Source organism: Lycorma delicatula, chromosome 9, assembly GCF_047948215.1.
Source record: "Lycorma delicatula isolate Av1 chromosome 9, ASM4794821v1, whole genome shotgun sequence".
NCBI classification, from domain to species: Eukaryota; Metazoa; Arthropoda; class Insecta; order Hemiptera; family Fulgoridae; genus Lycorma; species Lycorma delicatula.
In genome coordinates, this window is record NC_134463.1 from 7,427,089 (window position 1) to 7,441,913 (window position 14,825).

Below are 14,825 nucleotides of genomic sequence, written 5' to 3' on the forward strand. Positions count from 1 at the left end.
TAATTCTTAGGTATAATATTTTAACTATACATAGAATATATATTTTTTTGTCTTCAGTCATTTGACTGGTTTGATGCAGCTCTCCAAGATTCCCTATCTGGTGCTAGTCCTTTCATTTCAGTATACTCCCTACATCCATCATTACTAACAATTTGTTTTACGTATTCCAAATGTTGCCTGCCTGCACAATGTTTTCCTTCTAGCTATCCCTCCAATTTTGAAGTGACTATTCCAGGATGTCTTAATATGTGGTCTATAAGGACCTTATAGACTTATAGACCACAAAAATAATTACAAAATTTTAATTCTGTTACTAATTAATTATGGGAAAGAAGCTGTTAAATAGTAAAAATAAAAAGAATTAACCAAATTTTATTGAGTAAATAATATGTAAATAAAAGCCAGCGACATTTAAATGCATGAATATTTTATTTATCTCCTTTGTTACATTAATATATCATTCTTTTGCCATACGGAGTAACTTTCATTTATCGAGTGACGTTTTTACGTTAATGGATGGCTCTTTATTGTTAATGTTTCTTAACAAACAGGGTGACTTGTAAAACTAAAGTAGCAAAGCTGCTTTATCATTTCAAAACTATAAAGAAGCATCCATTTTCTAAGTAAACAAAAGAAACATTATATAAATCCATTAGAAAAAAAAACAACATATTCTCTTTTAAAATAAAAGTTATATGATAAACAAAATACGTATCGATGGATAATAAATAATTTAATAAATACAACGTTTTTATATTTAAATAATTTATTATTTATTTTACATTTATAGTTGTATTTAGAAGGAAACGAACATTTTTGTAAATTAGAGAAGTAAACCAAGAACAAAAAAATATAAATCCCAATTTTTTGAAAGTCAAAAAAGCAATAATTTTCTTTACTTGAAGAGTATCTTAATTTTCTACGAGGCTATTCAAAAACTGACCCCCAATCGTAAAAAAAATTAGCATTCGTTTACATTCAGGTAGTTATATCGCTAATCTTAATAACTAGGGAATTATAAAACCCTACGTATGAGCTTTTCATTGGTTTCAAAACGCTGGATGCTCAATCAGTTTATTACCAAGACGAAAATCAGTCCAGACAATCCAGTCTGGATTAATACCAAGCGTGAATCCAATAGATTCTTGGTGAAGAATATGCTGGATTATATATGAGTTGGTAAAAAATTTGCCTCTTGCACTAAAGTAAATTTTTTGTGACCTGAAAAACTCATTGTCATCTAAAAGAAAAATATTATTGGTGAACATCTCACGTCATTTATTTTAGTTTAATTTCCAAATTTTCTTTATCGTTCCCCCATGTACTTCTGACGATATTGTGGTCCCAGATTCCATTGATCTTTGTCAAAAATGTCCTTTGTGTTCTTAAATCGTATTAGCTATCGCTAATAAATTGATGTATCTGCTTAATTTTATTTTGAGTTATTTGGTGAACAAGTATATATTTATATACAATAACAGTATTAATATAAACACGACACAAATGTCGATAAATCTCGATATTGCTCTGCTCTTCCGTTAGTACAGTCAATTTGTATTTTTATTTGAAAATCCTTACCTATCGATTGATGTTTTTTCCATATGTTACGGGTGATGAGAGAAGCTTAACTCCAGATTTGTAACATCCCCCTCCTATAGATTTTTGAAAAACTCAAAAAGATTTTGAAATGCGTTTTTCTCTGAATCTATGCATTTTAGAGAAAAGTTTTACAAACAAAAAATACAGAGGACATTCTCCTTGACAATTAATGACTTTGAAGTTATGCCGTATAATTTGAAATTGAAATACTAGGTGGCGCTGAAGTTGTAAAAAACGTGTTTTTTCGGGTTTTTCACCGGAAAAAATTGTTTTTCGTCTGTATTGCATTTGGAAAAGTTGTTAATCTCAAAAAAACAGACAATTCTTATTTAAACAATTTCCTTAGGTTTTGTTTTAATATTTTTACGTTTGTATTTAGTTTTTGTTGAGTTTATTCATATCATTTTGGCGGAGTGGTTTTTCCAAAACTTTAATTTTTCAATGAGTTTTAAGAAGTAAATATTAGTATATTTCGTAAACACTGAAAATTACGTATTAAACAAGTCGTTATAAAAAATTAATGAAAACAGATATTTTTATGCAACTTTGTAAATCTGTGTAAAAATACATCTTTTATCAATATTTATCCTTTGTTTTGATTGATTTAGCAAATTTTTTGCTCTTTGTGGGAAAAAGTGTTTTTTTAAATATCTTCGTTTTTCGTCAATATTTTGTTTATTTTTAATCCTTTAAATAATTAAATACCACCAGTAGAAACTAAGACAATTTTGCAATGGATAAAAAAGCTCTCAAACACTGTTTCCAACGAGCAAAATTAAGAAATTACGGATAAATGATTAATTAATCCATTTAGTCTTACTGTATACGAGAAGGTATGATGGTATTCAGTTTCCAAGCTACTCTATCATAACGCCGTTTTGATGCCTAATATAAAATACGCTAGCGCCTTTGGCTTTGCTCGTAGAAAAAAATACCAGCGAAGTTTTTTGTGTAAAATTTCCTCAGCTATCTATTAGTGCTTTTTATTTTTACACGTAGTTAAAAATAAAACCGATATTAGCGAAAAACGATCAATTTTTCCTTAATTTGTTAATAAACAAATTAATAAGTTATTCGCTCATGTCCGCTAGCGCACACTTTTATTCTACACATTTTTCCAAACCCATTTCAATAATTTATTTGCTGTAGTGAATTTTTTTTGAGGTTAAGATTTTTTTTAGTCTCTTTTGACTCGGCTAGTTTTTGATTAATTGTGTCCTATTTACAAAATACGAAGGTCAAGAGTCTAATAATTTGAGTTCAGACTTGACATAAGTCAGTTCTTATTAAACTTACTAAATTTTTTTTTATAGGGTCCTCTTTTTCTAACATTTTGTTTTCATTTTCTGTTTTTTTTTTAATACATAATAGAAAAAATAATTTACTTTTCGCGCCTCAGGTAAAATTATTTGCTTTGTGCCCTGCAGTATAAATATTTCTGTATTCCTTATCCCTCCTCAATTAATTTTGTTTATTTAATTGTTGATATTGTTCCTATTAATAAAAACCATCTACTCTCTTCTATCATATCTTTTCTTTTTCTCTTTCCTCTGAATTTTTAACGTTATTTATTCCTCTATTTCACCCGGTAATTTTATTTCAATTAAATTCATATATTACATAAATTCTCTAAAAATACTCAATATCTGTTTCCTTTAATTTTTTTTATTATGGTTTCTTTTAACTTTTCATATTTTTTTTATTTTCTATACGTTCTTGTTAATTTTATTTAGATTTTTTCCAAACGTTGTCTGCACTTGAAAGTCCATCAGTCTTAACGAGTGCTCAAACCTTATCAGGTGTCCAAATGGTTTAATAATTGTTACGTCTACTTTTTATTTTGTAAAAAAAAATCCTTCTGGTGGTTCCAAAGTAATTCTAAATAATATTGATGATAATTTTTTTTAAACGAAAAATTTCATAGTTTACGCATACGATTTGATTAGAAGATATTATAATTTTTATCGTAATTCTTGAATAACAATAAATAATATTATATAACTTAATGTCGTTTCATGTAAACTTTACATGAATATTTCAATAAAAAAATGGCTTGTAAGTTAATTAATGTTGCTTCTTTAAATTATTCTTATTACTACACTGTAGGTTTGTCTCCTCTTTTGAATTTGTTGCGAGCGGATTTATTTTTCATAAGAGGCTTTGTTGTTTTGCATAATAAGATACATTAAAAAAATTTAATGATATTAAATTTTAAAATAAATTATACTTAAAAAAACCCGGCAAACAGTTTTTTTTTTCCCAGCGAAACGAGAAAGTTAGGCCTTTGGTTTCTAGACATAGTCCTCGGCAAAAGTAGTCTGAGTACGGCAAATTTCAAAGGAAAATTAAAAAAAATGTGTGCAAGTAAATAATTATTGAAACAACTTATTCTATTTTTTCAAGAACCTCATTGACCGTATTCTCGAGACCATTTGCAACCAAATTTTAATGATGTCAATGAGACGTCCCATATTCAGATATCATTGTACAAAATTTAATAAAAATTGGTTTATCCATTTTAAAAATATCAAACAAAACATTTATTTTTGCATTTCTTAAAAATAAACGAAAAATTAAATTAAAAAAATCTTCTATTAAGTATCATTTGTTTAAATATGATATTATAGAGGCTATTTACTAAATCCCATATTCAACAGCACAATTACTAGCCTACTACAAGGTGCAAGAAAAGATAAATTGAGAAGAAATAAATATTAAAAATTAAAAAGAAACAACTGCTACAAAAAAGATTGCTGATAAACATTGCTCTTTAATATAGAATAATTACTAAATATAGGATAATTAACGAGTATGGGGATGACAATTTTGTACTTATTATTTGTATACAGTATAGTAACTTTTTTTTTTCAAATTTTTTAAATTTATTTAAACATTTATATATACATATTTACTTCGCCTATGACACTCCTGGTAACGTAAGGATTCCAATGCGGAGTCATAAATCTGTCGATTCAGTCTTTGAGCTGCTACGGTGAATAAATATACACATACATACACCCTGAAAACATTACCCTCCTTTTAGGCCAGTCATGTAAAAAATAAGCTTATTATCCCTAACCCTGAATGAAATTTTCCAATTACATAACCAAAGTGAAATACCAATTTAATGTATCATCTAATTAATCCAGGAGTATGACTTTGAGTCCAGAAACGACAAAAAGGAAAAAATATGTTTTTTTTGTTTCTACCCTTTTTGTGGTTTGAATAAGACTAAACGCCATAAGAGAGTACCTTATCTACCTATGGGACATAAAATTATGGGGATATAAATATTTACCGTTTAAGTAAAATTTTGAGATACGGAAACCGTAAGATTCTTATCTCCCTGCTTCTTGATCAGCTGTAGTAAACTTTTAATAGCGTTAGTGCTACGGGTAAAGTCCTCATGTACGTAAGTATGTATGTATTCAGATGCTACCGAAAACTTTCAAGAGTAAAATTGTATTTCTTAGAGGATCTTATGTTATAAGGAAATCTAGAAATTATAGAGAGCCAAAATTTGACCCGATTATTTTCCCTTATGTAGTATACTGTATAAATAAATTCCTGGGTGTAGCAGAATGGGTGTAGAGTGTAGTCGGACCACATCTCGAGGAGCGACAAGAAAACCCAAAAATAGGACCCGCAGATCGACGGTAAGCTGGGTGTAAGAAAAAACTCTGTTATTGTCTTCCAAAACATTAATTTACTTACTGTACACCAAAAAGCGGAAAAATACCGTAAGTTTCAAAATGAACATCGGGGTTTGAAAATTATGTGATATTTATTAAGTTTTACTTATACTGATAAGCGCTATACATTAAATGAAAGAGAAATTCAAACATTTTTTTCTATTAATGTTTGATGTGAGCAACATTCGTCACACGGCACACACCCAGCAGAGTTCATCCCATACATTAATCAGCAAGTCTGGAGTAATTGATGCGACAGCCGCTTCAATTCTATGTCTCGTCGGGTAGATCAGCTGGTAACGGTGGCACATAGTTTTATCCTTTATAAACCCCAAAAGAAAAAATCGCAAAAAATCGCCTGGACCGGATGACCTGGTCCCAGCCGATGAATCCAGCGTTCGGGGAGAATTTCATTCAACCAATCACAACGTTACAACCAATTACAACCTTATGCCAGCGAGGAGGTGCATCCAACTTGTCAACAAATAAATTTCTGTGGTTCTTATTGCAATTGAAAAAAGAGCCATATTTGTAGCATATCGAGATAGTTCATTTCAGACACAATTGGTTCCGCGAAAAAGAACGACCCGTAAATTTGCCCTCGGGATACGGCAAAAAAAATCAATTTTCTTTACAAATACAGTCAACGGTTACAAATTGTTTATACCACGTACGAATGTTATTATCACTCAACAACTGTACGAATGATTGTAACAGAACTTAAACGGAACGCATGAACGATAATTACAGATTCACAGTCTGCAAACTACAAAATACAGAACGCCTTCTGTTAAGGTCGCCATCTTTGCTACTAACGTTTTCAAGCGGAATTTACAAGAGTTAATGAGTTTTTACACATCTAAAACTGTTTGATTTGCTCTTTTATTTCATGTGTAATTATCAATATACGTGAAACGTGAAAAATATTACATAGTTTTAAAACCCCCCAAATTAATTTTGAAACAAACGGTACCAATTGTACTCAATTCTGAATTAAATTTCAAGTTTTTTAAGTCATCGTCAAATTAAGGTCTATAATTTTTTACTCTTAGTTCATCCCAGTATAAACTAAACCCAGAACCCAGTATAAAGGATTAACAAACCGGGTCGATTTAGTGGTGAACTCATCATTGCAAATCACATGATTTCGAAATAGAGAGTTCTAAGGTTCAAATTCTAGTAATGGCAGTTACTTTCATACGGATTTGAATATTAGATCACGGATGCCGGTGTTCTTTGGTGGCTGGGTTTCAATTAATCACTCATCTCAGGAATGGTCGACCTTTTTTTTTTCTTTTTCTTTTCTCTACTCTCCTGTGCCGGACCGACTTGATGGTATTACGCCACCCAGGGGAGTGTCCGTTACTCTAATAGGCCCTAGGCTATATACCGGCATGGCAGGTCAGGCCTACCGGTGGCTCTTTTGAGATTTTTTATTCTCTATTATGTCCTCTATGGAACCACATCATACCTACAAGTCGTGATGTGACCCCCGGATCTTTCATAATACTCTCTTGTCCCTACAGCACACCCCAAGGAGTCCTCAGCGGATCATTGAAACCAGCACACCTAAGCATAGGTGCTTGTAGGAATGGTCGACCTGAGACTATACAAGTACACTTCATTTACATTTATACATTCTCATTCATCCTCTTAAGTAATATTTTACGGTGGTTCTGGAGGCTAAACAAAAAAAGAAAGGATAAACTAAAGGTTTTTAATACAAAATACATTCGAAGAAATTTTATTTTTAACCTTTTATTGGTTTGTAAGAGGTAATTTTTTAAGTGTTAACTTTTTTTGGAAAAAAAGCGGTAAAATAAATATTTATTGTGTCAAATTATCTAGGAAACGCTAAGAAAATACTAATCATAATATTATTTTAAATTAATTTTCTTCTTTAACAAATCAACGGCAGTTACTATTCCCGGTTTTTTATTTGTAAAATAAAGTAGCGCTGAACAATTTTCATTTTTCTGATCTTTATCACAGTTACGTAACTCCCGTTGATTTGTAAAAAAAAATTTTTTCCAAAGTAATATTTGATTAGTTTTTTCCTAACTTTCTCTAAATATTTTATATTATAAATATTTGATTATTTAATATCAGGTATATTAAGAAAAATATGGTTTCTTTATCAAATAATCTCGTTTAAATATTTATGAAAATATTACTTCTTCTTTTATGAACTAGATATTTATATAAACTTTTATAGGTTAAACAGAAAATTAATATAACTCTGTGCTATTATTATTTATTAATATACAAATGTAGGTTAAGCAATGCATACAGAATATTACAATTTATACCTTTGAGATCATTATATTTAATCTACTTTAAATTTAATTTAGACTTTATAAATACTAATGAAAGGATGTTTTGAAATTTTCGGTAACGATGATAAATGTTTAGTAGAAGCTGGATGCTTACAGAGAATATTTTGTGAAATTCTAAATCCATTTAACTTCTTAAATTACCTGAATTACAAATGTAAAAACGAAATAAATGCTTCTCATACAATCTTCTTAACTGAATTTTTACGGGCATCGACTGCTAAGGTCATTAGCCCTCGTCACATTCTTTAAAAGAAATTATTATCTCCATCAGGATCGTCATATGTAAGGGTGTAAAGGGCCCTTACATTTTATTTAAAAACACAAACTTCAAAATAAACATTAAAACATAAAAGACAAGGACAATCACAAACACTTACGGGGTGTAAAGGGCCCCAATATTAAAATTTGAGATAGGTTCTCAAAAGACCATGAAATTAAAATTAAAATTAAACTTATCAATACCATATCTTTCTTTCTTTCTTCTACGAAGTCTCATTTATAGTTTGTTTAAGCACCGTCGGGGCGACCAGAACCGCCGTTGAGCAGTATATCAGTCGTGCCAGGGTGCCGTGGCAGTTGAATCCTTCTTATATCAGGCCATAGGCATGCACGGCGTACACCCATAGACTCGCGCCCTCAATCCACCCTTGAGGGTCCCCCATGCCATCATCGGACACACCTCGACTCACTGCTCTTGAATGCAGGTGAGCCAAAATGGCCTAGGCAAGAGGGCTACCTCCCGTCACTATACGTGCCACGCTTCGAGACTCCCTTATATGTATATATAATACTACCGCTTAGAGTATCTTTTACCACAGCTTTAAACTTCCATTTTATAGACTTTTAAGAAGTCCACTGGCGTGTAAAAATGCAACTATATTTTCTTCATTTACATTATCCAGATCAGCACTAATATTATTTGTAAGACGGAACCTCTTTCTGAGGTCCTCATATATGGTACACTCTTCTATTAGATGCTTGATTGTCAGTGTTTTATTACAAACACCGCACATTGGTCTCACTTCGCCGGTTAACATACATAAATTTGTTAATCGCGTGTGACCGATTCTAAGTCTGGTCACCGCTACTTGTTCTCGGCGAGTCAACTTAAAGTCGCTTTTCCATTTATAAGGAGAAGTTTTAACCGAGTTTAATTTTGTATTTAAACTCCTCCATTCAGCGTTCCACTTGTTTTTTACTATGTTTGTTAGACGGTTTTTAACATCTGCCACTCTTACAGGAAATGTATCCAAATCATCGCAGACTGTTGCCTTTCTGACAGCTTCGTCTGCGATTTCATTACCTGTAATACCAGCATGCCCTGGAGTCCATACAAATACGCATGGCTGTCCTCGTTGTTTTAGTACGTATAAAATGGACAGGATGTTTGCAATTAAGACGTCCTTAATGTTCTTGTTCCGAATTGCGACGAGTGCACTTAATCTTCTTAATGTACAATCTTCTTAATGCAGAATTAATTTGTTTTTACGGTTAGTAAGCTACATCTATTTAGATTTTCAGTTTTCTGAATTATTCATTCAGGTAGATGGAAATTTTGTTAAAAATAAATATTTATAGAAAAAATTAAAATAAATGAATTTTTAAATTTGGTTATATCGTAATTTTTTTGTATGTATATTTTAATAGCTTAACATTTGATCTTATCTGTTATCTTACATTTATGTATTGTGTATTAATATCCATCTTGGTAAGTGTATGTCAGGCTTTCGCAAATTCCTTATTGTGGATTTGGGGAATTATGAACCAGGTGCGTTCTTGCTTTGATCTATGTAAAGATGATTGTGTCTGATAAATCTATTTCTGGTTCGGTGGCTATGCAATAAGTCTCATGACTAAAGTACCTATCATTAATATCAAGACTTCAAACAAGTTTTGAAAATATACAAAAAAATCAATTTTATAACTGGATATCAGTTCAGGTATACAGTTTAAGTAGCACAGACTATATATATTTTTTCTTATCTCTTAGATTATAATATTATAAAGAGTTTATAATTTTTATTTTTGTTTTTATTTCATTTAAAAATATTTTTGTTAACTTTAGTTTAGTTTTTTGGTTCTATTTATTATTTTTTTTTTTTTACAACTTATAGTAGAAATGACAAATTGACGAATGAATTAATTCACCGCGGAAGCTTACAACAAAGCTTGTACCTCCGGATGAAAGGCTGAAACGCTATCATTCTGCCACGGAGATATGCAAACAGTTCTAGATTTTATTTTGTGTTAGTGGTTCTTAAAATTACTCTAGTTGTTTTCTAACAATGATAGTTAGGAAAAGCTAACTTTTTACATAATGCATTACTGACCGTGCGAGGCAAAATCTTACGTTAATTCGATTTTTTAACATTTCGTCTGTTTATGTTTTCGCGACACAGTTACTATCAAACGTTTTTTCTGATTTCTGATTTTTTTTTAATAATCCGTTCCTCACTATAAGACAAAACATTTGTACGATTTTTTATAAAATTTTCCATTTCAAAATGACTATTTATCTTACACAAGCCTGTTGATAGCATGATGTGTGGGAGGGAAAATTTTTATTACTAAAACCCTTCTTTTGACGAGCCTAATCCTGACGTCACTCACTTTGCTCTCTGTATCTGAGCAGTTACCTTTTACATAATCCATTCTTTAAATTTTACTTCAAATTTACGCTTATCATTTGTCTTTGAGACTGATCTCTTATTATTGTAGTTCATTTTCACGCCCTTCTTAGGATATTTATTTTAAATTAGTTTTCGATCAATTGTTTTGGGTCTTATTTCAAAAGCAGACCTATTTCTTAATTCTCTTAATTCTAAATTCTCATTCTAAATGAGAATTCTCATTTAGAAAATGAGAATTCTTAATTCTCATTTTCTAAATTACAAATATAGTTATAACATAGTTATGTAAATTATTTGTGGGTTAAGTAATTTTGTGTGTCTATATATATATATATATATATATATATATATATATATATAGAATTATCAGCTGATAATTAGAACTAGAATAATTATAGTCGTGGTTATGATTAATTAACTTTTTTTGTTCAATTTCGGCAGCTGTTTAACAATTTAAAAAAAATTTGTTTTTAATCACTTTTATCAGCTGTTTTGTAATTAATAAAAAAATTAGTTTATCTGAAATTGATGTTTTTATTTGAAAGCTGCTATCTTGTGTCTATAAATCCTAGAATTTCGTAATTTTCAAAGAAAATTTAGAATCTTCCTTAAAAGGTCTGTAAAGTTTCAATAGAATCGTTAAGGAAATTGGCGAGTGATACAAAATCAAAAGCGTATTCCTCTTCGTGGGACTCTTTATATATATATATATATATATATATATGTAATATAAAGTTGTTATTTTCAGGCGACTTGGATTTGAATGACTTAATCCGTGAGGTGCCAGATAAAAATATTCAGTTCATTTTTTACAAGCCAAAGGGGTTTAATGTAACCGTTTGTTTAACGTAGATGGACATGAAATTTCTCTTTTTGTTAAGCGACAGGGAAGATAAATGGCGTTGTGCGAAGGCGAATTGTCACAATTCTGTTCGTTTAAAGAGCGGTACGTGGCTGCAATCCAGCAAAATGAAATTGGAAGTTGTTTATTTCCTGTACATATGGTTTAGGAAATATACCGGTTTTAAGTTTTGTAATGAAGAATTTGGTATGGATAGTGCTAGTGGTATGGATAACCGATTGGAAAAACGTTTGTATGTAAAGTAAAACGTTTTTTTCTGATTGGAAAAACGTTTGTAAATGTGCGAAATGTTACTCGGTAATCTAATAATAATAGGCGGGAATGGTTTGAACATGGAAATAGATGAATCTCGTTTTTCAAGGGGTAAATACTGCTTTTTCACGAATGTAATTTTTAACTAGTCGTCAGGGCTCGCTTCTCTTGTCCTTTTCGTCTAGCCAGGGATGTAGTACTCTAGACCTCCGCTGTGTTCGTTACCCTCGTGGTTATGAGAATAATACTGATTAAACAATTAAAGTCTGAAAAGCTCTCTTTCCACTAACTTTTCCCTCGTTCTTCACATAGAAACTATGATACCCTCCCAAGAATCCTAGGGTCTCGATCTGTAGCTTAAAACCTTCCTTGAGATGTCATGAATGTATTCTGAAAATTTGAAAGCGATTGGTTGGGTGGTTCTTACGTGATGCTCTGATACCCCGTCATATCCCCCTCGATTATTTCGAAAACTATCAAGTTTGGTGCAAAGTGCCTATTGTTGTCATCGGGTAATTTTTGGTCCTTTGTTATAATAATATTTGTTTTATTCAATTTCATATTAGCGTTGCTCGCACACACACATATATAACATTTTTTTAATAATATAGGTTTTTAATAGCATAAAACTTTTTATTTTCTTTTGATGCGCTTAAATTAAGTTAAGAATTTTAAGCTATAGCTTGTTTACGTAAATTTATATTATAAGAATCAACCCTGATAGGTTTTATAAAAGAAAATAAATACTTCTCATCATTAATTATCTTTTTTCTTGCATTTTACGATCGATTATTTTTTATTAATTCTATATTCCATGAATCAGATACTTTAATTTGTTCTTTTTCCATGTATAGAAGTTGAAAAAATATTTCATCTCAGAAGTTAAAGTATTCGCTTCTTTCAGATACGTATTGCAGTACTATTTTAACAATTAAAGTAAAAATTATTGTTACTGCTAATTACTTGATTTTTTTTTAACATCTAATTTTATAAGAAACAAGTTATAAATCCAACCTTGGTTATCATCTAGCTTACTTTTAAATGCTGTTTTGAAGTCGATTTAATTTTTTTATTATTACTATTTTTAAATTTATTTTCTTGATAGATGTATTACAAATCTGATGTAGGCACTACATGACTTCCTTGTACGACTGTTAAATTACATATACACATTATTTTTTTAAAATGAAAAGTACATAAAATTTTATTTCATTAATAACTTTGATATTTTTTCATTATTATTATTAATTGTCTTTTTTTTTATTACTATCAGAGGTTAATAATTATTAATAAATCAATATATTTAAATAAATAAAAAAAGTAAAAAAAAGGGGATGAAGTCTTATTCGAACCGATTTGCCTTCCCCTTCTAAGATCCAAATATTTCATTAATTAAAACTTCATTTGGCTGTAACTCTGGGGCTAATGAAAATAAGTACTACTCATAACATATCGTTGAAAAGCTCACAACGAGGGCTTATTACTGCAGCTAAGAAAAAGTTCAGCATTCAAATTTTTTGATTTTGGGTTTTATCAGACACTTTTGGTTCAGTCGATTGCAAACAAAAGGGGAGGTGCACAACTAGATGTTACAACAGTCCTAAATCCAAAATTCAACATCCTACGGCTAATCGTTTTTGAGTTATGCGAGATACGTACATACGTACGTACAGACGTCACGCCGAAATTAGTCAAAATGGATTGAGGGATGGTCAAAATGGTTATTTCCGTTGAAATCTGAAAACCGAAATTTTTCGCGATCACAACACTTTCTTTACTTTGTACAAGGAAGTAAAAGTTTAATAATTTTAAAAATTGACAGAAGTATGACGTTTTTTGTTGAAAATTTTGTTTTATTTTTAAAATTATGTAAATTTGTATTAGTAAGGTAAAATAATCAGTTATCCAAAAAATATATTTTTATGTAATCATTTTATTTAAAATGTTACTAAAATTAAAATGTTTTAAGACTTTTAGCTTAAGGAGTTAATGTAATATATTTTAACCGCGGGAGATTGCCGGCCTCCGTGGCGCGAGTGGTAGCGTCTCGGCTTTTTATCCGGAGGTCCCGGGTTCGAATCCCGGTCAGGCATGGCATTTTCATATACGCTACAAATCGTTCATCTCATCATCCTCTGAAGAACGCATAACGGTAGATCCGGAGGAAACCTGGCGGAGATAATTTAAAAATATTTTATTTATTTCTTCCATTCAATTTATTTTGAAATATTATTTCAGCGGTTACTGTAAAACACTCTGACTGTACAGCGTAATAGAACGGATTGTTTTTTTAAATACGATTTTATCTACATTAAATAACTGAGAGAATTATTTAAAAATGATTTTATATATTAGGTGTGTAAATAAAAAATATATGTTATATAATAAAAACGTATACTAGGAAGTTACAACAAAATATTGAAAATTTGTCATAAATGTTAAAATATATTTTTTTATAATAAAAAAATAACTATTTTTGAAGTCAACAACAAGAAAAATTGGGATACCAACACATGTAACATGTATTAATATGAAACAGTATTCTGGGTATTATATTAATCTGCATGTATATACATGACGCCAATAACAGTATCTGATATTATCCCGCAGAGGGTAAATAAATTTTGCTAACGGGGATTTTTTTTTATACAACCGATCTTATGGTAAGTTTAGTTCTATCTCTAGTCCGGTTGGACAAAGAATTTGACTTGCTAATGTATCCCTTCCTGTTCTTTTATTTCCCTTTTTTTCGTTGCTTCTGCTTTTTTTATAGCTTCCGTTTTTTTATCCTTTACTATTCGCTTACACCAGTAAAATATTATTTTATTATTATTATTCAATATCATTTTAAATACAACTGAATCTTTATTGGAAATTTTATTTGAGTATTAACAACTAATGTAATATTTGAACTTCCGTACAATTCATCTATGCAAATTATTGTTAATCTATTTAAATTATTTAATTTTTTTTTGTTACAACTTCAAAAATGTGTTTCATGTACACAGCATTCACAGCTATAATTTACTCAGCTTTGTGTAAAAGTAAGATGTTTTTTTTTTTTAATTTATTTGTAAATTGGAGTTGGTAAAGCTAAATTAGAGAAATTAAATTTCCTGACCAAAGAAGTTTATTAAAAGAATCATCTTTCTATAAACTAAGATATTATAATACTATGTTTAGACCAATGATTTTATATGGAATTGAAAAAGAAGATCCGACTGGCTTTGAAAATCTCCTCAAAATAAAAAGGAAAATTGTAAGGAAAATCTACCGTCCTAGAAAAATAAAAAGGTGCAATATCAACAGAAAGGACTAATACCAAAAAACGAAATTTATAAAATCCAAGAAGATTTAGTAACCGCAGTTAGAAAAAATAAGGTTAAAATTCCTTAGATATATAATATGAATGAGTCCAAAAAGGCTAAATAAACAATTTTTGTAAAGATTGGAA